Source organism: Bos taurus, chromosome 4 (assembly GCF_002263795.3).
Source record: "Bos taurus isolate L1 Dominette 01449 registration number 42190680 breed Hereford chromosome 4, ARS-UCD2.0, whole genome shotgun sequence".
In the NCBI taxonomy this organism is placed as follows: domain Eukaryota; kingdom Metazoa; phylum Chordata; class Mammalia; order Artiodactyla; family Bovidae; genus Bos; species Bos taurus.
The window spans coordinates 13958426-13978154 of record NC_037331.1 but is presented as its reverse complement, the minus strand read 5'-3'; the positions used below and the strand labels follow the sequence as shown (position 1 = coordinate 13978154).

The following is a 19729-nucleotide window of genomic DNA, read 5'->3' as shown; positions in this document are numbered from 1 at the left end:
CCTTCTGGTTACATCTAACTAGAGTCAGAGCACCATTTACTGTCCATATCTTTTTTTTTTTAACCCATATGCCATGTATAAGTTTTCCTACTTAAAGTTGGTTTGAGTAGGTTTTTAGTTATTGCAATCAAAGAAATCCCAGATAGCAATAGGTAAAATATTTCAATAGGAAAAAAGTTTCCCTATCCCATCTTGCAAAAAGCTCAGTGCAAATCAATTTGACTGGTAAAGAGGCTTGGAAGTAGATTCTGGAAAGGACTGAATAGTCTCCCCAGGTTGGAAAGTCCTACCTTAAATATCCCTTGTTCTATATCTCTGACGTGGTGAGGTTTGAGGGCAACTCCTGGCCAGCTCCCCAGGCATTACTATTTAATTCCCAGTGTAGAAAGTAGAGTTACTTTTGTATCAGCAGACTACCATTTGCTAATCCAGTCCTCTGTGTGATCTTACTGTTGTTTCCCTATTGTTAGTTTTTATATTAGCGTTCTCCATAGAAACAGAACAAATAGGATATATCTATACATCTGTCTGTCTATCCAAAGAGACTTACTGTAAGGCATTGGCTCATATGATTTTTACGGAGGTTACAAAGTCCTACAATTGGCCGTTTGCAGGCTAGACACCTAGCAAAGCCGGTGATGTAGTTCAGAGGCCTGAGAGCCAGAGAGCTGATGGTGCAGATCCCATTGCATGTCTGAAGCCCCGAGAAACAGGAGCAGAGAGGGCTCATGGAAAGTCACTGTCCAAGTTCATAGACAAGAAAAGATTTAGGTCCCACTTCAGCAGTCAGGCAGAGAATGAATTCCACTTTGCTTCTCCTTTTAATTCTGTTGAGGCCCTCAATGTTTTAGATGATACCCACCCACACTGGGGAGGGCCATCCGCTTTATTCAGTCCACCATCTCAAATACCGATCGCTTCTAGAAACATCTTCAGAGACATACCCAGAAAGAATGTTTAACCAGCTGGCATCCCTTGATGCCATACAGAAATCCCAACCATCACAGTTTCACTGGTACATATTTACTTCGGAAAAAAATGTCAAAACACCATAGTTCACTTTAATTTAATTCTGGTCTCTGCAGCTCATAAACGACTATGTAGAACTGAAAACAGAAGAACAATCAGGATAACCAGAGAACTGATGGTCACACACACTGGTTAATTTTATTTTAAAGTAGAGTTGTAACATGAAAAGGCAAAGGTTGAAAGGCGTTATTAATAAAACCAATAAATTAATGGTATGTATTATATGTAATCAATGACATATAATTTATAGATATTAGCTTATTTACTGTAAGAAAATATTATTCCTAATTCACATATGGGAGGTAAAGTAATTTGCCTAAGGCCTCATAGTGGCAAAGTTGGGATTTCATTCCAGTCAGTCTAGCACTATGGTTTATGATCTTAATTACCTACTAGATGACCTCTGATGTATGTTGAATTAAACTCAACTGTTTGAATACTTACAAAACTTGTAAACTTATAAAACTGATAGAACTCTTTATATCATGATATAGCAGTGGCTGTAAACATAAGCAGGCATGATTACTAAGTTTAAGAATGTTAAATCCATAATGTAACATGAATGGACATTGGGGAAACTGGAGGGTATCAACCCATATGTTACTGATGAAATGGAGACAACCGTGATGTCCACAAACTCTGCCTAAGAGACCCTGTTCCAGATGGACCAGAGAAAGGTGTGGAAGTCTGGGAGAATCTAGTATAAAAAGCCTCATGTTCCTATTGTATGTCGTAATAGCTACAGAAAGAATATTTTAAAGATCTTTAAGGGTCCTCGTGCAGCTGGCCACTCCCATTGCTGCTGCTGAAAAATGTTGAAGAGTCAGTAGACCTGATCTCAGTGGCTTTCACATCCTTGTATTCATGCAGGGCATCCTCCTGCTGCTTTGCCTCTTTGCTAAGTGAAATAGGTATTGGCTCATGTCTTGGTCTTTAAACCCCGTTTGGCATCTATTGAATATTTCACAATCAAAATTAAAACAGTAAAATCTATTTCACAGAAGTTTTCTTTAACAAGTGTTTAATATTATCAAGTTCAATGATCTTACAATTTCACATGTAGTTTGGTGAATAGGTTTTAACATCTCTCTACTTACTCAAACATGTTGATATAAAAAACTGAAAAGGTTAAAAAAAACTACTGAGGTGGGGTTAGAGGGAGGGAGGAGAGTTGTTGGGAGAGAGTTCACTTTGTGACTGTTGCTATAGGAACCATTTACCAACTGCTCAAGTATCAGTTCCCAAGGAGGACAGCAACAGCAAGCAAAATGCAACTAAAACTTACTGAGGTTTGTGTATGGAGGGTGTTTCTTCTAGGCATATCCTTGGCTTCCTTTTTACTTTTCTTTAATTGGAGGATAATTACTTTACAATGTTGTGTTGGTTTCTGTCATACAACAGTGTGCATCAGCTATACATATAAATCTCTCTCCCCTCCTTCCTGTCCCCGCCATCCCAGCCCTCTGGGTCATCACAGAGCACTGAGCTGAGTTCCCTGTGACAGCAGGTTCCCACTAGCTAGCTAGTTTACACACGGTAGTGTACATACGTCAGTTCTATTCTCTCAACTTGTCCTACCCCTCCGCATTCCGCATGTCTGTTCTCTACGTCCTCTCCACTTACTCCTTCCTTGCTCTCTGCAGGGGATATAGCACTGCTGACTCCAACTTGCAGACAAATGGCCTATGGAGAAATCCAAGAAGAATGCTACACACCCACGGTGATACCTGGGTACCTGCCTCCTGGAGTAGCTGAGGCCAGAACAAATCACCAGGAGCCATAGCACTCACATGACAGAACACATCACTGTTGCTTAAGTCATGTTTTATAGTAACTGTAGGAAAGCAGATACGATAGGGCACAGGGAGCTCCCGAGCAGGCAGAATTGAAATCCTGGCTATGCCACTTACCTTGGGCAGCTTACTCAATCTTGCTCAGTTGTAGATTCCTAGTCTGTCAAATGGGAGTCATCTTATTTGTCTGAAGATTCAGCAGAATAGTAGATACCAAATGCTTGGCATGTATAGTAGGTATTCAATTGATGACTGCTTCCTTTCCTTCTCCCAAGGGAAATGGTTTGCTGTAACCATTCTAGGGAATTTGTTTCCTCCCTTTCTCTTAAATCACATTACCTTTACTCTTTTTGAACATATTATCTTCAAAATATTGTGATTTTTTTCAACCTACTATGCATACTGTGCGTGTGTGCATGCACGCATGCTAAGTTGCTTCAGTCGTGTCCAACTCTTTGCGATCTCATGGACTGTAGCCCACCGGGCTCCTCTGTCCATGGAATTCTCCAGGCAAGAATATTGGAGTGGATTGCCATTTTCTTCTCCAGGGGATCTTCCTGACCCAGGGATCAAACTTAAGTCTCTTGTATCACCCGCATACTGTATTTCCTAGGTTTTAAAGTCTCTCCTTAAACTTTTATCTGCAAAACACTCTTTATTCTGTGTTTTTCTCTCACACTTAAATTGTTGATGTTGCTACATGAGAGTTAATTTTTTGATCTTTACTTTCAAAGACTTTTCATGGTGTCTTATATATTTGCTACCCAGGACTTTAGCAGAAAAATCAATTACATAGATTGATTAGAATAAAACAAAAGCAGGGATGGCATTTAAAAGTGTGTCAATTCACATTTCTGTTGGGGTTGGGTGTTCCTTAAACATGGACTAATTTTTAAAACATTCTCTGCCTCACTTCAAAATGTTTGGTGACTGGTTTTTGTCTGAATGCATCCAGTAGCAACAGACTTGCATGCTCTTTTGTGACCTGGAAATTCCCAAGTAATCACTTTTGAGTAGCAAATGTTTAGATAAGCTAACAAGTTCTTAGGGAAATAAATCCTTTTATGATTATTTCAGTAGGGATCTGTATGTTTGGTTCTGTATGTCAGTGGAACTACATTCTCAACAGGTGAAAATAAATGCCTGCAGAGCTGGGGTTTAAATGGAGAGAAAGGGATCTGGCACCTATTTTCTAGCGACTATATAAAGACAGGCCAGGGGGCTGACCTCAGGTTGGGTGTGGGTCAGGAGGGCAGGAAGGGGACCTGCTGGTCCTCTTGTTCTCTTTTAACATCTTGTAGGAGCAAAATACATGTCACTTTTTAAAGGAGACCTGGGAAAGGAAGTGTAAGAAATTTAACTTAATACTTTTAATGCATACAATGTATTATCATGAAGTAATGTATAGAACCAGCCGGGAAAATCATATCACCTGTTACCAATAAGATCAACAAATATTTATTACATACCCTTGGGGGTGACACAGGCAGCAGTTGAGTGTATGAACACATAAGGGAGTGCTGGAGGGACCCCCACATGTTTAGATAGATATGTAAGCAGAATCTATTATTACTCGGATTTTTTTTTTCCTTGTCCTCTTTCCTTTCAATTTCTGCAGTAAAAAGTCTTTAAGCCACCAATACCTTTGTGGAAAAAGGGGAACATTACTCATTAGCTTTTCCCTGCAGGCAAAACCAAGTGCTTCTGTTTCAGCTCTTTACCCCTGATAAAGGTCTAAATCTTTTATCTTGATGGGAGGCAAAGACAAAGACAGCAACCTTAGTTCTAAGAGATTCCTTCCTTCCTTCCTCCCTTCCTTTTTTCCTCCCTTCCTTTTCGGTTTTTCTTGCTCTCTGATGGCACAGCTTCACTCTTGGTTGTATTCCTCTTTGTCTGAACTTTTCTAATACTCCAGGGTTATCCACAAACCTCATACAATTTCTTTAAAGAGAGACAAATTATATTAATCTCAATTAGAGACCACACATGCCCGCACAGTTTTGCCCACATCAGGATGAAGTTTTGTGTGTGTGTGTTCTTTTTTTTTTTTTTTCTAAAAACAAAAAACAAAACAAAAAAAAACCCCTAATTTTTTTAACAGGCAAACAGCGGTAGGATCATAGACCCTAGATTTTCTACGTAGTGAACATATAAACTCAGTGGTCAGAAAGGCATGGTCGTTCTACACTCTTCAGATCTTTCCAATTAGAACTTGAAAGCCCATTTCCCTCCCAGAGAAATGCCAGATGCATTCTTCTTTAATGAGCTTAGGACCAAAACTGCAATATGAGCTCCTGCTTCAGGTGGAACACGGATAACAACTTAGAAAGAAAGGAGAATGGGGTCTGGAAGAGGATGTAGATTGAAGGATTACCTTAATTAAATGTAAAAGTAGGATCAGAGAGGCAGAAAGACCTTAGAGAGAAACTAGTTCTGTGGTCTGAGAGACAAAGCCCTATAGCGCAGCTGTTGCCATGTTTGGGAAAAATCAAAGTCAGTCTGGGTGTTTATACATTATTTAAAGAAAATAAGGTGGGCATGACAAACACTCCATAGAATATAGGCAACCCAAGACAAAAGCCTATGGAGGACTAGTAACATCTTAAATGTTTTTAGCTGACTGTATGTTCTAATTCCATGCATTTTATCTACCTCAAACTCACAAATCAAGTTATTCTTTCAAATTATGCCTGATACCACAAGCCCTCTATGTTTTCTGACATCTTAAAAGTTCAGGCCACAGGCAAATAAAAATCTAATTCAAAGTTTAATACAAATGAAAGTACATGGAGCTTCCTAGACCATTTTTTTTAGGGTGTTTCTAAGAGTGACTAAAACTTTAAAATGCTGCAGTTTGGATTAAATAAATTATCGATTAAAACAATGAGATACTATGTAGCTGTAAAAATGAATGGGGAAATCATGTACTGAAATACAAAAAAAAAAAAAATCTCCAAAGTATAATATTAGGAGGAAAGGTAAGATACAGAACAGTATGCAGAGTGTATGACTTTTGCATAAAAATAGGTGAGAACAATATATATGTATGTATTTACTCAGATATAAAATCAAAGTACAGGAAGAATACATGAGTAATTAACAACAGTCAATATTTAAGAGCAGAGGGTAACTGGGCTGATTGGGAGTAAGGGTAAGAAGGCATTTTACTATAGACAGCTTTTGTAATATTAGATCCTTGAACTATGTGACTATATTAGCTACAAAATAATACAGTAATACAGTAAATCTATTAAATGGTAGTGAAAATGAAAGTGTTAGTTGCTCAGTTGTGTCTGGCTCTTTGCAGCACCCTGGACTGTAGCCTGCAAGACTCCTTTGTCCACAGAATGAGGATTGCCTTCTCCAGGGGATCTTCCGCATCCAGGGATCAAACCCCAGTCTCCTGTATTGTAGGCAGACTCGATACCGTATAAACCACCAGGGAAGCCCATATTAGCTATACATGTATAATTTTAAAGTCCTTTATTATACCAAAAAATGAAACAAAATGCAGTAGTTAGAAGAAAATTGCAGGGTGATGAATGTATAGGGATCTATGTTTTATTTTTAGGCTCTGTCATCTTGTGTCTTGCTAATATCTCAAGGATAAGCTATCAAATACCTAAACAGTTTGACTGGAGATCAGGAAACTTCAAAAAACACAACCACCTGATAATCTTCTTAGAAGCATTTGGGACTGCTCAGTGATCCATGAATGTCAAGGCAAAACTCTGATATGCCTCTTCCAGGTTCCATATAAATCTCTTCATCTAAGGTAAACTTGGGGCCAAATAAGAAATACCTGCGGCTCTTGTTTCATGTTCAAGAGTGTTTTAGAGGCATTATTTCACACATCTTCCCACTAGCTAGTGAACTGCACAGCTTTTCTAATACCTTTTCACAGAGAGGTGAAGGCTCTGAATAATCCAGCCCTGTAACAGTGTGTTCAGTGATAAAGGAGGGTACACATCTGTTTTGATTCCTAGCCATACAGTTCCAGAGATTCACAGACTTTTCCCCAGAACATTCCCCACTCTCTGGTATCATTCTAAGCTCATTTCTTCGGTACTTAGATTCCTTTCTTTTCTTCGGATGGCAAACTTGTCTCTATCTAGTATCTGGGGAATGAATATCATTGGAATTATTAAAAGTACAAGGTGACACAACAAACCACCAATTTGTTGTTTTGATGAAAATATTCTTGTATTTTCAGCAGATGTTGCCTTTATTATACATTCTTTGTTTGGACAAAAAAAAAAATAGAGAAAGAAAGTTCTGATCATTTTTCCTAAGAAACTTAATCTAAAACCAAACAATTTGGCATGTGACTTCTGAACATGTTCCATGTTTCATTTCTAGAGCCCATTTCCCTGGCAACTTCCACCCTCTCCCAGCTGCAGAGGTCAACACAGTAGACTTGTCACAGGTTTTAAGTCGGGTAACTACTTTTAATTTGGAGAAATTATTACCCAGAGAGAAAATAGGCTGGTCCTGTACTTCAAAGAAAAAAAATAGAAATCAAGATGCACACAGCCTCCTGAATTGGACTAACTCTTAACGTTGCTGTGGACCTCCTAAGCAGCTGTTCAAATAAGTAGCTGCCCGAGGAAATGTATATTCAAATGCTCTTTGTCATTTGCCTCTCCTAGCTTCACACCTAAAAGCCAGATGCAAGCTCTTCCAGGGCTAACAAATAGATGCCTTCTGGTGGCTCATTATGGTAATTACTGGCCATATATTACTGCCATGTGAAAAGGGCTGTGAGGCAGGCCAGCCCAAGGGCATTTACAAGTGGTTTATTTATGTTGAGCTATTAAGAATCCTCGAGTTATCAGATCAACCACAGCTCTTCGGGTTTTACAAGCAAGTTGGTCCTTAACAATCTGATCCTTCATCTGCTACCTTTGTGCTATGTTTAAGCACCACTTAGGGACCTAACATGCTGCTTAGGAAAGTTACTTTACCTATTTACAAAGAGATTCTCAAGTCCATTGCATCCTGTGCACTTTTTCTGCATGGCTCCTTCCCAACACCACCCACTCTACCTCCCCCATCCCTCCAAAGGCTGTGATGCTGTTCCGCATTCTTTGATCTTCAATTGGCCCACACACTTCTTTGCTGGCCACAAACACCTTCTCGGTGTAAATGAATGTTGATGCAACTGAGCTTTATGGGTTTGGACATCAGGGCTGAATTCAGGTACCTAGGGTCTGAAGCTGATACAAATTTGGGGGAGGCCCTTTTTAACAAAAAGAATGAGACACTTTCTGAATATAAAATTAGATACAAAAATTAATATTTGGAGTGAGAAACAAACTTCAAAATTTAGAAAGTTGGCAAATCTTACAAACATCACAAAATCTACACCACCACCACCACCAAGAACAATAAAGACCTTAAAGTCAGTTGCCTGACTCTTTTCTGAACTTTTTTCTTGTTTTTGGCAGGGGTAGCAGCAGGCTCTTTGATTGCCTCTTCATTAGCCAATAGTTTTATAATTGTTTTATAGTGAAAAAAGAAACTCAAGTCTTTCCTCTAGCAACACTGAAAAATCTTTTATTACTAATATAGTTTAGTGAAGTTTCTTTCAGCTTCATATCTTGTTTTTGGTAATGTCAATCAAATTTTTTAGAATTCTTACTAAATTTAGGGAAAAAAAAGCTTTTTTGTACATGAGCTGTAAGATTTCAGGGTATTTCAAGTTTTATTTTGCAATGACTAATCTTGAATACACTTGAAATATATTCATTAACTAGCTTATATTAGATAATACCATTGAATTTTATCCCCTTCTTAATCAATTACTGCTTTTGTTTTAATCTCAAAGTTTTTTTTTTGTATATACTGCTCTTTGTATCAGAATTTCTACTGATGTCATCACTCCTCTTTATTGCATTTAATTTTGTATTCCTTTCATTTTTTTTCCCCTTAACTTTCTTTTAGTTTTTAAATACATTTATAAAGAACAAAGGGCTTCCCTGGTGCTCAGTGGTAAAGAATCTGCCTGGCAATGCAGGAGATGCATTTCTTCAATCCCTGGGTCCTGAAGATCCCCTAGAGAAGGAAATGGCAACCTACTCCAGTATTCTTGCCTAGGAAATCCCATGGACAGAGGAGCCTGGCAGGCTACATAGTCCATAGGGTCGCAAAGAGTCGGACATGGCTTAGCAACTAAACATAACAACGAAGGACAAAAATGGTACCTTTCATAAACATTCACTTCAGGAGTATACTGGAGATAAATTTTCACTTGTTTCATTGAAGCATCCCAAAACATCTTTCCAAATTTGTTTCTCCATGTTAGAATAATTTCACAACTTTAAAAAAAGGCAAACTATTTGAAAGGTGCTATGCAAATAAAAAGCCAGTGAAACTTAAGTCTCATTAAAGTCATGAAGAATCTGCCTTTGGACTTCTGGGCGATGACTCAATAGGTGTAAGTCAACGTGCAGTTGGAGATAAGTCGTGCCTCACTCCTCAGTGCTTCTCTGCTCAGTGCAGCGTGCAACTAAATACATAACTAAAGCTTCAAGCTAACACTGGGGAAGGAGGAGGAGGGATGTCTCTCCCCAGAATTCTCAGGGGTGGGGAATGGAGTGGAAAGAAGCCCTTGGCTGGGAGGCAGGGAAATGAGAAGGAATGACTCAAGAACTGTCCCTCTTTCAGCATGATGTCAGGACCCATAAGCTCATTTACAACCTATTTCTAATAGCATCTGGTTGTTACAGTTGTATGAATACTTTTCACACAAGAGATAAACCATTCAGCAAATTCTTTTTGGCTGACATTATCTCTTTCATTATAATGGCAAAGTTGGAAATAACCCAAATATTTAAAAGTCAGGTGTTGGTTAAACACATCATTACATATCCATACAACAGATGCATGCAACATGTAAAAATGTTTCATAACAGTATATTTATTGATTTGAAAGTTGGTTATTATATGTTTTTACATGAAACAAGCAATATATAAATGGTAAAAATCCTAGTTTTTCTTTAAAAAAAAGAATCTTTACATATGTAGTTATGGATGTATATGTACTAAGGTATTGCCAATAGTTGTCCTTGAACAGATGTAATTGTAAGATTTTTATTTTTATTAAAAATAGTTATTTGTATCATTAAAATTTTACTGATAAGCATTTTTTATTTTGGTAATAAAAATATTTTTATTGGAAAAAAAGAGAAAATAGTACTGTGACATTGGATTTTAGTCCCTTCAAATAAAATAATGGCCTGAAATTAAAACTTATACATGCAGTTTCAGTATTCATGCTAAAATTTCGTTTCTAAGAGAAATTAACCTATTTCTAATAAGGATTACTCTCTAGGACTTACTGTAGCAATATGAGACACGTCAATCTCCCCTACAGCATACTGTGGGATCTGCAAATTTCATTCCTGTAACTGGGGAAAGGCCAGGGTCCCCTAAAACTAGTTCCAAAAGGGGATTATAAGAGAAATGTTTTATACTTAATCAAATTTTTCTAAAATGCATATATATATATATATATTATTTAAAGTATTACCTGGAAAAGACTATGTTTATTCCTTCATATTTAAAATATAGGAAAGTATAGTGGCCCTTCAGAAACTTGGGGTGTACATAGATAAAATGCATTAATCTGAGTTGCCTCAAGCAATATTTATTGTTGTAAATGCAATGTGATCCACCACTTAGAATATGCAAAGCTCAGAACACATTTGTTTCCATAACCTTACTCTATTCTTCCAAGATCCTTGCAAGTTCTCAGTCCTTGGTATGCAAAAGAAACACATGAGGAAACTTGGTAAAACGCAGATCCCAAAACCTCACTCTCAGATATTCTGATTAAGTAGACCTGAGATCGGACCCAGGAATGAGCAATTTGAACTGGGGCTCATACTTGGAGAAACACCATTTTAAGAAACTGTGCTTCTTTTAATAATGGGGAAATTATAGCAAAGCACAAAAAAAAGTTTGACTTACTTTGAAAGCAGCAACTCACTGGAAAAGACCCTGATGTTGGGAAAGACTGAGGGCAGGAGGAGAAGGGAATGACAGAGATGCAATGGTTGGATGGCATCATTGACTCAGTGGACATGAGTTTGAGCAAACTCCAGGAGATGTGAAGGACAGGGACATCTGATGTGCTGAAGTCCATGGGGTCACAAATAGTCGGACACGACTGAGTGACTGAACAACAACAAAGAAGTAAGTCACTTGACTTACTGTGAGAGGTTCAAAAAAGAGACTACCTAAGGGCTGCAGTCTATGGGGTCGCTAGGAGTCGGACATGACTGAGCGACTTCACTTTCACTTTTCACTTTCACGCATTGGAGAAGGAAATGGCAACCCACTCCAGTGTTCTTGCCTGGAGAATCCCAGGGACGGGGGAGCCTGGTGGGCTACCATCTCTGGGGTCGCACAGAGTCGGACATGAGTGAAGTGACTTAGCAGCAGCAGCAGCAGCAAGGACTGTAAAGGCTTCCCAGGTGGCTAGTGGGGAAGAAAGTGAAAGTGAAAAAAAAGAAAGTGAAAGTGAAGTTGCTCAGTCATGTCCAACTCTTGGGACCCCATGGACTGTAGCCTACAACGCTCCTCCATCCATGGGATTATCCAGGCAAGAGTACCTGAGTGGGTTGCCATTTCCTTCTCCAGAGGATCTTCCCAACCCAGGGATCGAACCTGGGTCTCCCGCATTGTAAGCAGACGCTTTACCATCTGAGCCACCAGGGAACCTGCTTGCTAATGCAGGAGACATAAAAGATGCAGGTTGGATTCCTGGGTTGGAAGATCCCCTGGTGAAAGAAGTGGCTACTCACTCTAGTATTCTTGCTTGGAGAATCCCCATGGACAGAGGAACTATGTAGTCCATAGGGTCGCAGAGTCAGACACAACTGAAGCAACTTAGGAGGCACGCACAAGGACTGTGATGTGTGAGACAGAAATGAGAAACATTGCTTATGCTCCTGAATCTTTCTCTATCTCTCCTTTACCAGCTGACCAGCATGCCCCCTGAGCTACAAAACATGAACCCTTTGACCAAATTATTCAATGCCTCAATACTAGCCCTCTGCAGTTAATGAAACCACACTGTGTGGGGGGAAAAAAAAACAACAAATCTTTTTCCCTCGGAGTAGCTTGAAACCCTGTTAAGATAATGACTTGGGCCTCACTTAAAAACCTGCCACGTCTAACCCTCTCAATCGACACAGATCGCTGCTGAGTGCATGCGCTTTGTCTCTGCTGGTGCTAATGGTTTTCTACCTTCTGCTCTAGACACGTGACAGCCCAGTGTCACAGTGATGCTGAAAAATGCCTTCTCCATGCCCAGGAAGAAGCTGTATAAATATTCTCAATAAATAAATAACAGTTGTCATTTTCAAAATATGACAATCTCCAGCTGCCTGTGCTTAAAGTGAGCGACGTGTCATTTATCCTAATAGATATGAACGCGTGTATTGTACATATCAGTGAGTCACCTAATTCTTATTCACTCCAGCCTTGGTCTCAGTTGGGGGCAAGTGCCTCTAACAGGGTATAGCTGGATCAAATCACAAGCTGAAAAATCTTGGTCAATTATAGAAGCCTGAGGCTAAGGAGGGTTTTCAGACCTCCTAGACCCCTCCTCTTTCCAGGCTTACGCAAGATGCCAGTCAACCTCCCGGCTGTGGAATTTCTGGGACTCTTTCTCCCCCTGTAATTTAATGTGACTCAGTTGTTCTCTGTCCTGATAATACAAGTGGTGAGAAAGTCGCCTAATCCTACGCATACCCTCTTATCAGCACCTCTTTATTTCCCTCTTTAAAGGCTCAACATGTTTTGATTTACAATCCACACCAAGATAACTACAGGTGCCCTTTCTAAAAAGCAAGGTTAACTCACCTGAGATGAATTCTTTTATTGCAAACAAAAGCAGCACATGAGCAGGAAATACAATTAATACAGGTGCTTCCCTGAAACTTAGCAAATGCCTGTTGTATTGAAAGGAGAAAAATCGTCACCATGGCCTGGAGGGTCCTTTCAGGCTGTCTCAGTGAAGGAAGGATTTGAATTAAAATGGCATTTAAAGGGAAAAGGAGAAGGCCCAAGAAAGCTGTAAATTGTTTATTTGGGGTGAGGAAGGTGTTGAGCAAAACTGACCCCAGCATCAGCATTTTGAGGTGAAATCAACGAAATAACACCCCGTGAAATCTTGTCAGTTTTGTATGGGTGCATGTTCTGAGCTATATTCTTGCTGAATAACTTTTTCAGTACTCTGGTTAAGGCAACCTTTGTAGAATCTGTCATTTGAGTCTCCTTGAAAATATATAATGCATATATTAACTCTGGGAAAGCATTTTGAATTCTGTTAGATGGAGGTTCAGAGTTCACTGTTCTGGTAGTTGACAGTTCTTTATTTTAAACTTCAGCAGTTAATTGAAAGTCTTTTATCATGAAGTATAGGTAATTCTTTTTAGGTGGTGGTAAAGATGTTTGCTGTTCATGTTAAGAAATGATCAGAAAGGGAATCAAGCAAAATAAATGCCGCAGTCCTATCAGATAGCTTAATTTTATAAATCTTGTATAGTTAAAAAGAAAATTATGATATTAAAAAACCCCCATGAAAAACAAATGGGGAAATGGTAGACTTAACAAGAACCCCTGACAAATAGTTACAATTAAATTGCCATTCTATTTTTAAAAATCTTGATCACTTCTCTAAACAAGTAATGTGTCTTCTTTTAACTCCTGGTTCTGATATTCATTTAGTGTGGATAGTTTCATCAAGTAAAGTCCTACTTTTCAGCTCTGGCCAGGGTACTTTCTAATATTAATTGACTTTGGAGGGCACATTCCTGTGTTTGCAATCTGGACCCTCCCTCTGACAATCTCCTCCTTCCCCAGGGCATCCACAAACAGGGTTTCAACAAATGCTTTTGGCATCTCACACTTCCTCAATGGCAGAATCTACCTGCTCTTGGAACGACAAGATGACAAGATTGCATGCTCAATTACACCTGCTCCTCTTTTTAAGTAATTGCCTTAGATCTTGACAAATTATGTGCTAGTTTTCTCAAGCACTCTAATTTAAATTAGAATGAAGTACCAGACTTTTATTAATTATTGAATCCTGATTGTCTGAAGCAATGTCATTTTGTTTTCTAGAATTTTACTATCATTCATGACCCAGTTAGAAACAGCTAAAAATTCCTGCTACTTTGGACCCCTTCCACATATACTGTGTATGAAGCTAGTTTCCTGTATCTGGATTTTTAAGTAACCAAAAAAAGTGCTAGTTTATGGAGTTTTCTATGACCTGTGGAAATAACAGTATAGAACCAAATTTAGCAAATTAGAATTCAACATCCCTAGTCAAATCTGAATTTCAGATAAATAATGAATCATTTTTTAATGTATGTCCCATGCAATATTTGGGATTTAATTATACTTTGAAAATTACTTGTTTATCTGAAACTCAAACTTAACCAGGTGTCCTGCGTTTTACCTGGCAATCAAGAGTTGAGTAAAACCAAAATGATTTATATATGTATGTTTTCTATGAATCACATTTTATTGGGAGCAAAGGAATGAATTATATTTCAAGTTTGGTATTGGTAAAATATGGGAAGATCGATTTAATAATAGGTAAGAATACTATTGACAAGAAATATTAACCTGAGTGTCTTCATGACTTTTTTCACATTCTAATAAAATATAATTTCTCCCTGTTTAGGAAATTCCATTTTATGCCTTAATTTGCATTTGTTATTTTTCTTCATGACCCTCTGAAACACTTTCCATTACTCAAGTCATCAGCATTCATTTAAAACTGGTAAAGCCTTACAAGAACAGCAAATGGAGGAATAGAAGTCTGATTAAAATTAGCTTATTTCAAGGAAGAAGGAACTCTGCTTTAAATTAACTGTCATAAGCAAAATATTAGGAAACAGATACTTCAGGTATCTTTCAGATTCCAAGAAAAATGTAATAAAGACAATTTTCTTTTCAAAATCATGATTATAGTAGTGGAATGTTCTAATTTTTTTTGTACTTTATTTTAGTTAAAAAATTTTTTTTTAATTTTTATTTTTGATGGCTCATGATTTTAGCAAAATGGTCACAAAATCAATTGAATGTGAGCTTCATGAATTCCTTATGGTTTCTTTCCTCACAAATTAAATACTATAAGCCAAATAAAAATATTCACTAATAAAGTTAAGGAATGTGCTATAAATTATTTTCAGTAATATTAGAATTTTACATATTTCAAGGTTTCTAATGTATGCTATTATCCACCCTGTGTATGAATTGAAATATGTCAAATCTTAAAATTACTTTTATTTTTCTTAATGTTATCTTTCCCCTCAGTCTAGTATTAATAATTCCCACTTTCCTTCCTTACTCCTAAAATAAATAGAGTTCAAAATGGAAAGAGAAAGCTTGGTATTTCTATTATTATAAGGAAATGGACTTTTATTATCAAATAATATAACTATCTTGTTTAGTCTAATCTTGTTATTATAATTTCAACTTCCCCAAATGAAATGACTCTTTTTAATTGACTTGATGAAATGGAAGCCAATTACAAGTGTTTCTTTTTGGTGCTTTAAGGGGTGAAGTTTTTAGTTCACATGACAAAATATAGGTACTAGATATACTGGTATAAATGTTTCCTCTAACTTTTTTTATCTAGCTTCCCACAATGTTTAATGTTACATGTTTATTGTCTCCTCAGTGTCTGTAGGAAAATGTCAAATTTATCATGCAAGATTCTAATATAAGTAAATATGTATTGTTGTTGCTGTTATTGAGTCAGTCGTGTCCCCATGGACTGCAGCATACAAGGCTTCCCTGTCCTTCACCATCTCCTGGAGCTTTCTCAAACTCATGTCCACTGAGTCAGTGATGCCATTCAACCATCTTGTCCTCTGTCATCCCCTTCGCCCCCTGCCTTCAATCTTTCCTAGCATCAGGGTCTTTTCTAATGAGTCAGCTCTTTGCATCAGGCGGCCAAAGTATTGGAGCTTCAGCTTCAGCATCAGTCCTTCTAATGAATATTCAGGATTGATTTCTTTTAGAATTGACTGGTTTGGTCTCCTTGGAGTCCAAGGGATTCTCAAGAGTCTTCTCCAACACCACAGTTCAAAAGCATCAATTCTTCAGTGTGTAGCCTTTATTGTCCAACTTGCAGCCATGAAATTAAAAGACACTTACTCCTTGGAAGGAAAGTTATGACCAACCTAGATAGCATATTCAAAAGCAGAGACATTACTTTGCCAACAAAGGTCCGTCTAGTCAAGGCTATGGTTTTTCCAGTGGTCATGTATGGATGTGAGAGTTGGACTGTGAAGAAAGCTGAGTGCTGAAGAATTGATGGTTTTGAAATGTGGTGTTGGAGAAGACTCTTGAGAGTCCCTTGGACTGCAAGGAGATCCAACCAGTCCATTCTGAAGAAGATCAGCCCTGGGATTTCTTTGGAAGGTATGATGCTAAAGCTGAAACTCTAGTACTTTGGCCACCTCATGGGAAGAGTTGACTCATTGGAAAAGACTCTGATGCTGGGAGGGATTGGGGGCAGGAGGAGAAGGGGACGACAGAGGATGAGATGGCTGGATGGCATCACCGACTCGATGGACGTGAGTTTGAGTGAACTCCGGGAGCTGGTGATGGACAGGGAGGCCTGGCATGCTGCGATTCATGGGGTCGCGAAGAGTCAGACACGACTGAGCGACTGAACTGAACTGATTGTCCAACTCTCACATCCATAATCTAACATACATAAAGGATCTGTTAATTTATCATACGCTATCCAGTTCTCTTGTTTTATCAACACCAGTTAAATAGCATCAGTTGCTTTAAAAGAGTTCAGAATGTCATTTTTCTGGGGAAAAAGGTCTTGGTTCTAAAGCAATAGCAAAAAAGAGCCAGAAAAAGTCCCAGTTGCAGTGTGAGGACAGATCTCTCTGGACCAACCAGAAACAAGGTGTACTACACTCAGTGCTTGTGAAGGCTGAGGATTCAAGCCCATTCTTGATAAAGCTGCCACTCCAAGAGAGATTCCCAAAAAGGGAGAAAAAAGGAATAAGAAATACAAAGAAATAAAAGCTCAGAGAAGACAGTGGAATACAAGGATAGTAATGGATCAGAAGCAGTGAGGGCACAAAATTAAGACTTCTCTGGGAGAAAATAACAAAAGCATAATTCAGAATAGAGGGAAGGTGTTATTTCTCTAGCAAAATTCTATGGAAATTAGTGTCCAAAAGTATAAAAGGTGTGCCATGAAAGGGGGTGGGGAATTTTCCATGACTGAATTTGCTTGGGAAATGTATATATTCCTACTTGAAGATATACAGCACATAACTGAATACTAAAATTTCTGAGAGGTCCTGTGTCTAAAAGCTTAAATTTTATAAATATATATACATGTTGCGGCACCCGACTCCAGTACTCTTGCCTGGAAAATCCCATGGATGGAGGAGCCTGGTAGACTGCAGTCCATGGGGTCACAAAGAGTTGGACAGGACTGAGTGACTTCACTTTCACTTTTCACTTTCATGCATTGGAGAAGGAAATGGCAACCCACTCCAGCGTTCTTGCCTGGAGAATCCCAGGGATGGGGGAGCCTGGTGGGCTGCCGTCTATGGGGTCGCACAGAGTCAGACAGGCACAGAGTCAGACAGGACTGAAGCAACTTAGCAGCAGTTGCAGCAGCATACATGTTTCAAGGAGATCCAACCAGTCCATCCTAATGGAGGTCTGTCCTGGGTGCTCATTGGAAGGACTGATGCTAAAGCTGAAACTCCAATACTTTGGCCACCTCATGCGAAGAGTTGACTTACTGGAAAAGACCCTGATGCTGGGAGGGATTGGGGGCAGGAGGAGAAGGGGACGAGAGAGGATGAGATGGTTGGATGGCATCACCAATTTGATGGACATGAGTTTGAGTGAACTCTGGGAGTTGGTGATGGACACGGAGGCCTGGCATGCTGTGATTCGTGGAGTCACAAAGATTCAGACACAACTGAGCGACTGAACTGAATACATGTTAAATATTGATAAATATTAACAAACAATATTGGTATTAATATGTGGTATTAATGCAACTTATATACCTATGGGATTATTTTTTCAGACCCTCTAGTAACATTTTCTATCCTATGAGTGGATGAAGCAATGAACTCTAGTGTGTGCAGTGAGTGCTAAGTTGTTTCAACTGCCTCCAACTCTGTGCGACCCTATGAACTGCAGCCCTCCAGGTTCCTCTGTCCATGGAGTTCTCCAGACAAGAATACTGGAGTGGGTTGCCGTGCTCTCCTCCAGGGGATCTTCTCAACCCAGGGATCGAACCTGTGTTCTCATGTCTCCTGCATTGGCAGGCGGATTCTTTACCCCAGAACCACCTGGGAAGCCCAATGAACTCTAGTATTCTGCAGTTATTGGTTACTTGGAAACTTAGATCTGGATACTGTTTACACCTTGATGGTATCTGAAGGCTTCACTTTATCACATCCATGACGTCGAATTGAGAGTGTGTGTCTGTGTGTGTGTGTGCTTAGTCGCTTGGTCATGTCCGACTCTTTGGGACCCCAGTGTTCATGGCATTCTCCAGGCAAGAATACTGGTGTGGGTAGCCATTCCCTTCTCCAGGGGATCTTCCCAACCCAGGGGTCAAACCCAGCTCTCCTGCATTGCAGGCACATTCTTTACTGTCTGAGGTACCAGGGAAGCCCATGAATTGAGAATCCCTGGGTTCAAATCCTAGGACTTCTACTTCCTTCAGCAGGGTCCTTGACTTCTTTAAGCCTCAATTTCCTTCTCTGTCAAACAGGAAAGAACTAACAATGAATACAGGATGTATTTCATAGCTTATTGAGGGAATCAGATGAGATATTCCTTATAAAATATATAACGTAATGCTCAGCACATGGTAAACAAAAAATGTAATTTTTTGAAGTGTAGTTGATTTAGAATGTTGTGTTACCTTCAGGTGGACAGCATAGTGATCCAGATTCCTTTTCAGATTATTTTCCACAATGGGTTATTACATGATACTGAATATACATTAAGTGGGCTATACAGTAGGACTTTGTTATTTATCTATTTTATATATAGTGGTATATATCTGTTAATCCCAAACTCCTAATTTATCCCTCCCTTAACTCTTTTCCCCTTTGGTAACCATATTTTTGTTTTCTATGTCTGTGAGTTTGTTTCTGTTTTGTAAATAAGTTCATTTGTATCACTTTTTTTTTTTAGATTCCACATATCATTCCACATATGATAGCGGCCTTACTGTCTCTGATTTATCACTAAGTGTGATAACCTATGGGTCCATTCATGTTGCTGCAAATGGCCTTATTTCCTTTAGGAAACAAAAAATCTTAGTAATATAAATCCTGTGCTTGCATCTCCTCCTCTGTGAGTTCTCTGAGCACGATTTGTATCTGGCTGTGGAAGTGAAAGTCGCTCAGTTGTGTCCGACTCTTTGTGACCCCACAGACTATACAGTCCATGGAATTCTCCAGGCCAGGATACTGAAGTGGGTGGCCTTTTCCCTTCTCCAGGGGATCTTCCCAACCCAGAGATCTACTCAAATGTTTTTTTGGAGATTAGAGCTTAAATGAATTATGAATATCTAGCCAAGCAACATGGTACCTAGGCTTTGGCCAAATGAAATATGACTTTAGCGGTCTCATGGTGAATAGAGAGGATTTAGTGAGATTATATGCATAAAGGGTTAATGATTCGATAGGCAGCAGCAGGGTTTTTAACTAACTGTGGCAAAGATGAACTAACTAAATTAGATAATTTATATTATTGAATATAAATGTGATAAGTAGGGTTTCTTCGCCCCTAACATTGCTCTATTCACAGTCTTTGCTGAGACATGTATGGGCTCTTGGATTTGTGTACCTGTGAACTCAGGTGGGAAGAATCCT

The 19729-nt window shown here is 38.9% G+C and overlaps 1 non-coding gene across 1 annotated transcript; it reads right to left on the bottom strand.

The window, feature by feature from the left end:
- Positions 1 to 11471: 11471 nt before the first annotated feature.
- TRNAC-ACA (transfer RNA cysteine (anticodon ACA)) lies at positions 11472 to 11543 on the bottom strand. Its single transcript has one exon. It is a non-coding gene; the product is annotated as a tRNA-Cys (tRNA).
- Positions 11544 to 19729: the final 8186 nt, after the last annotated feature.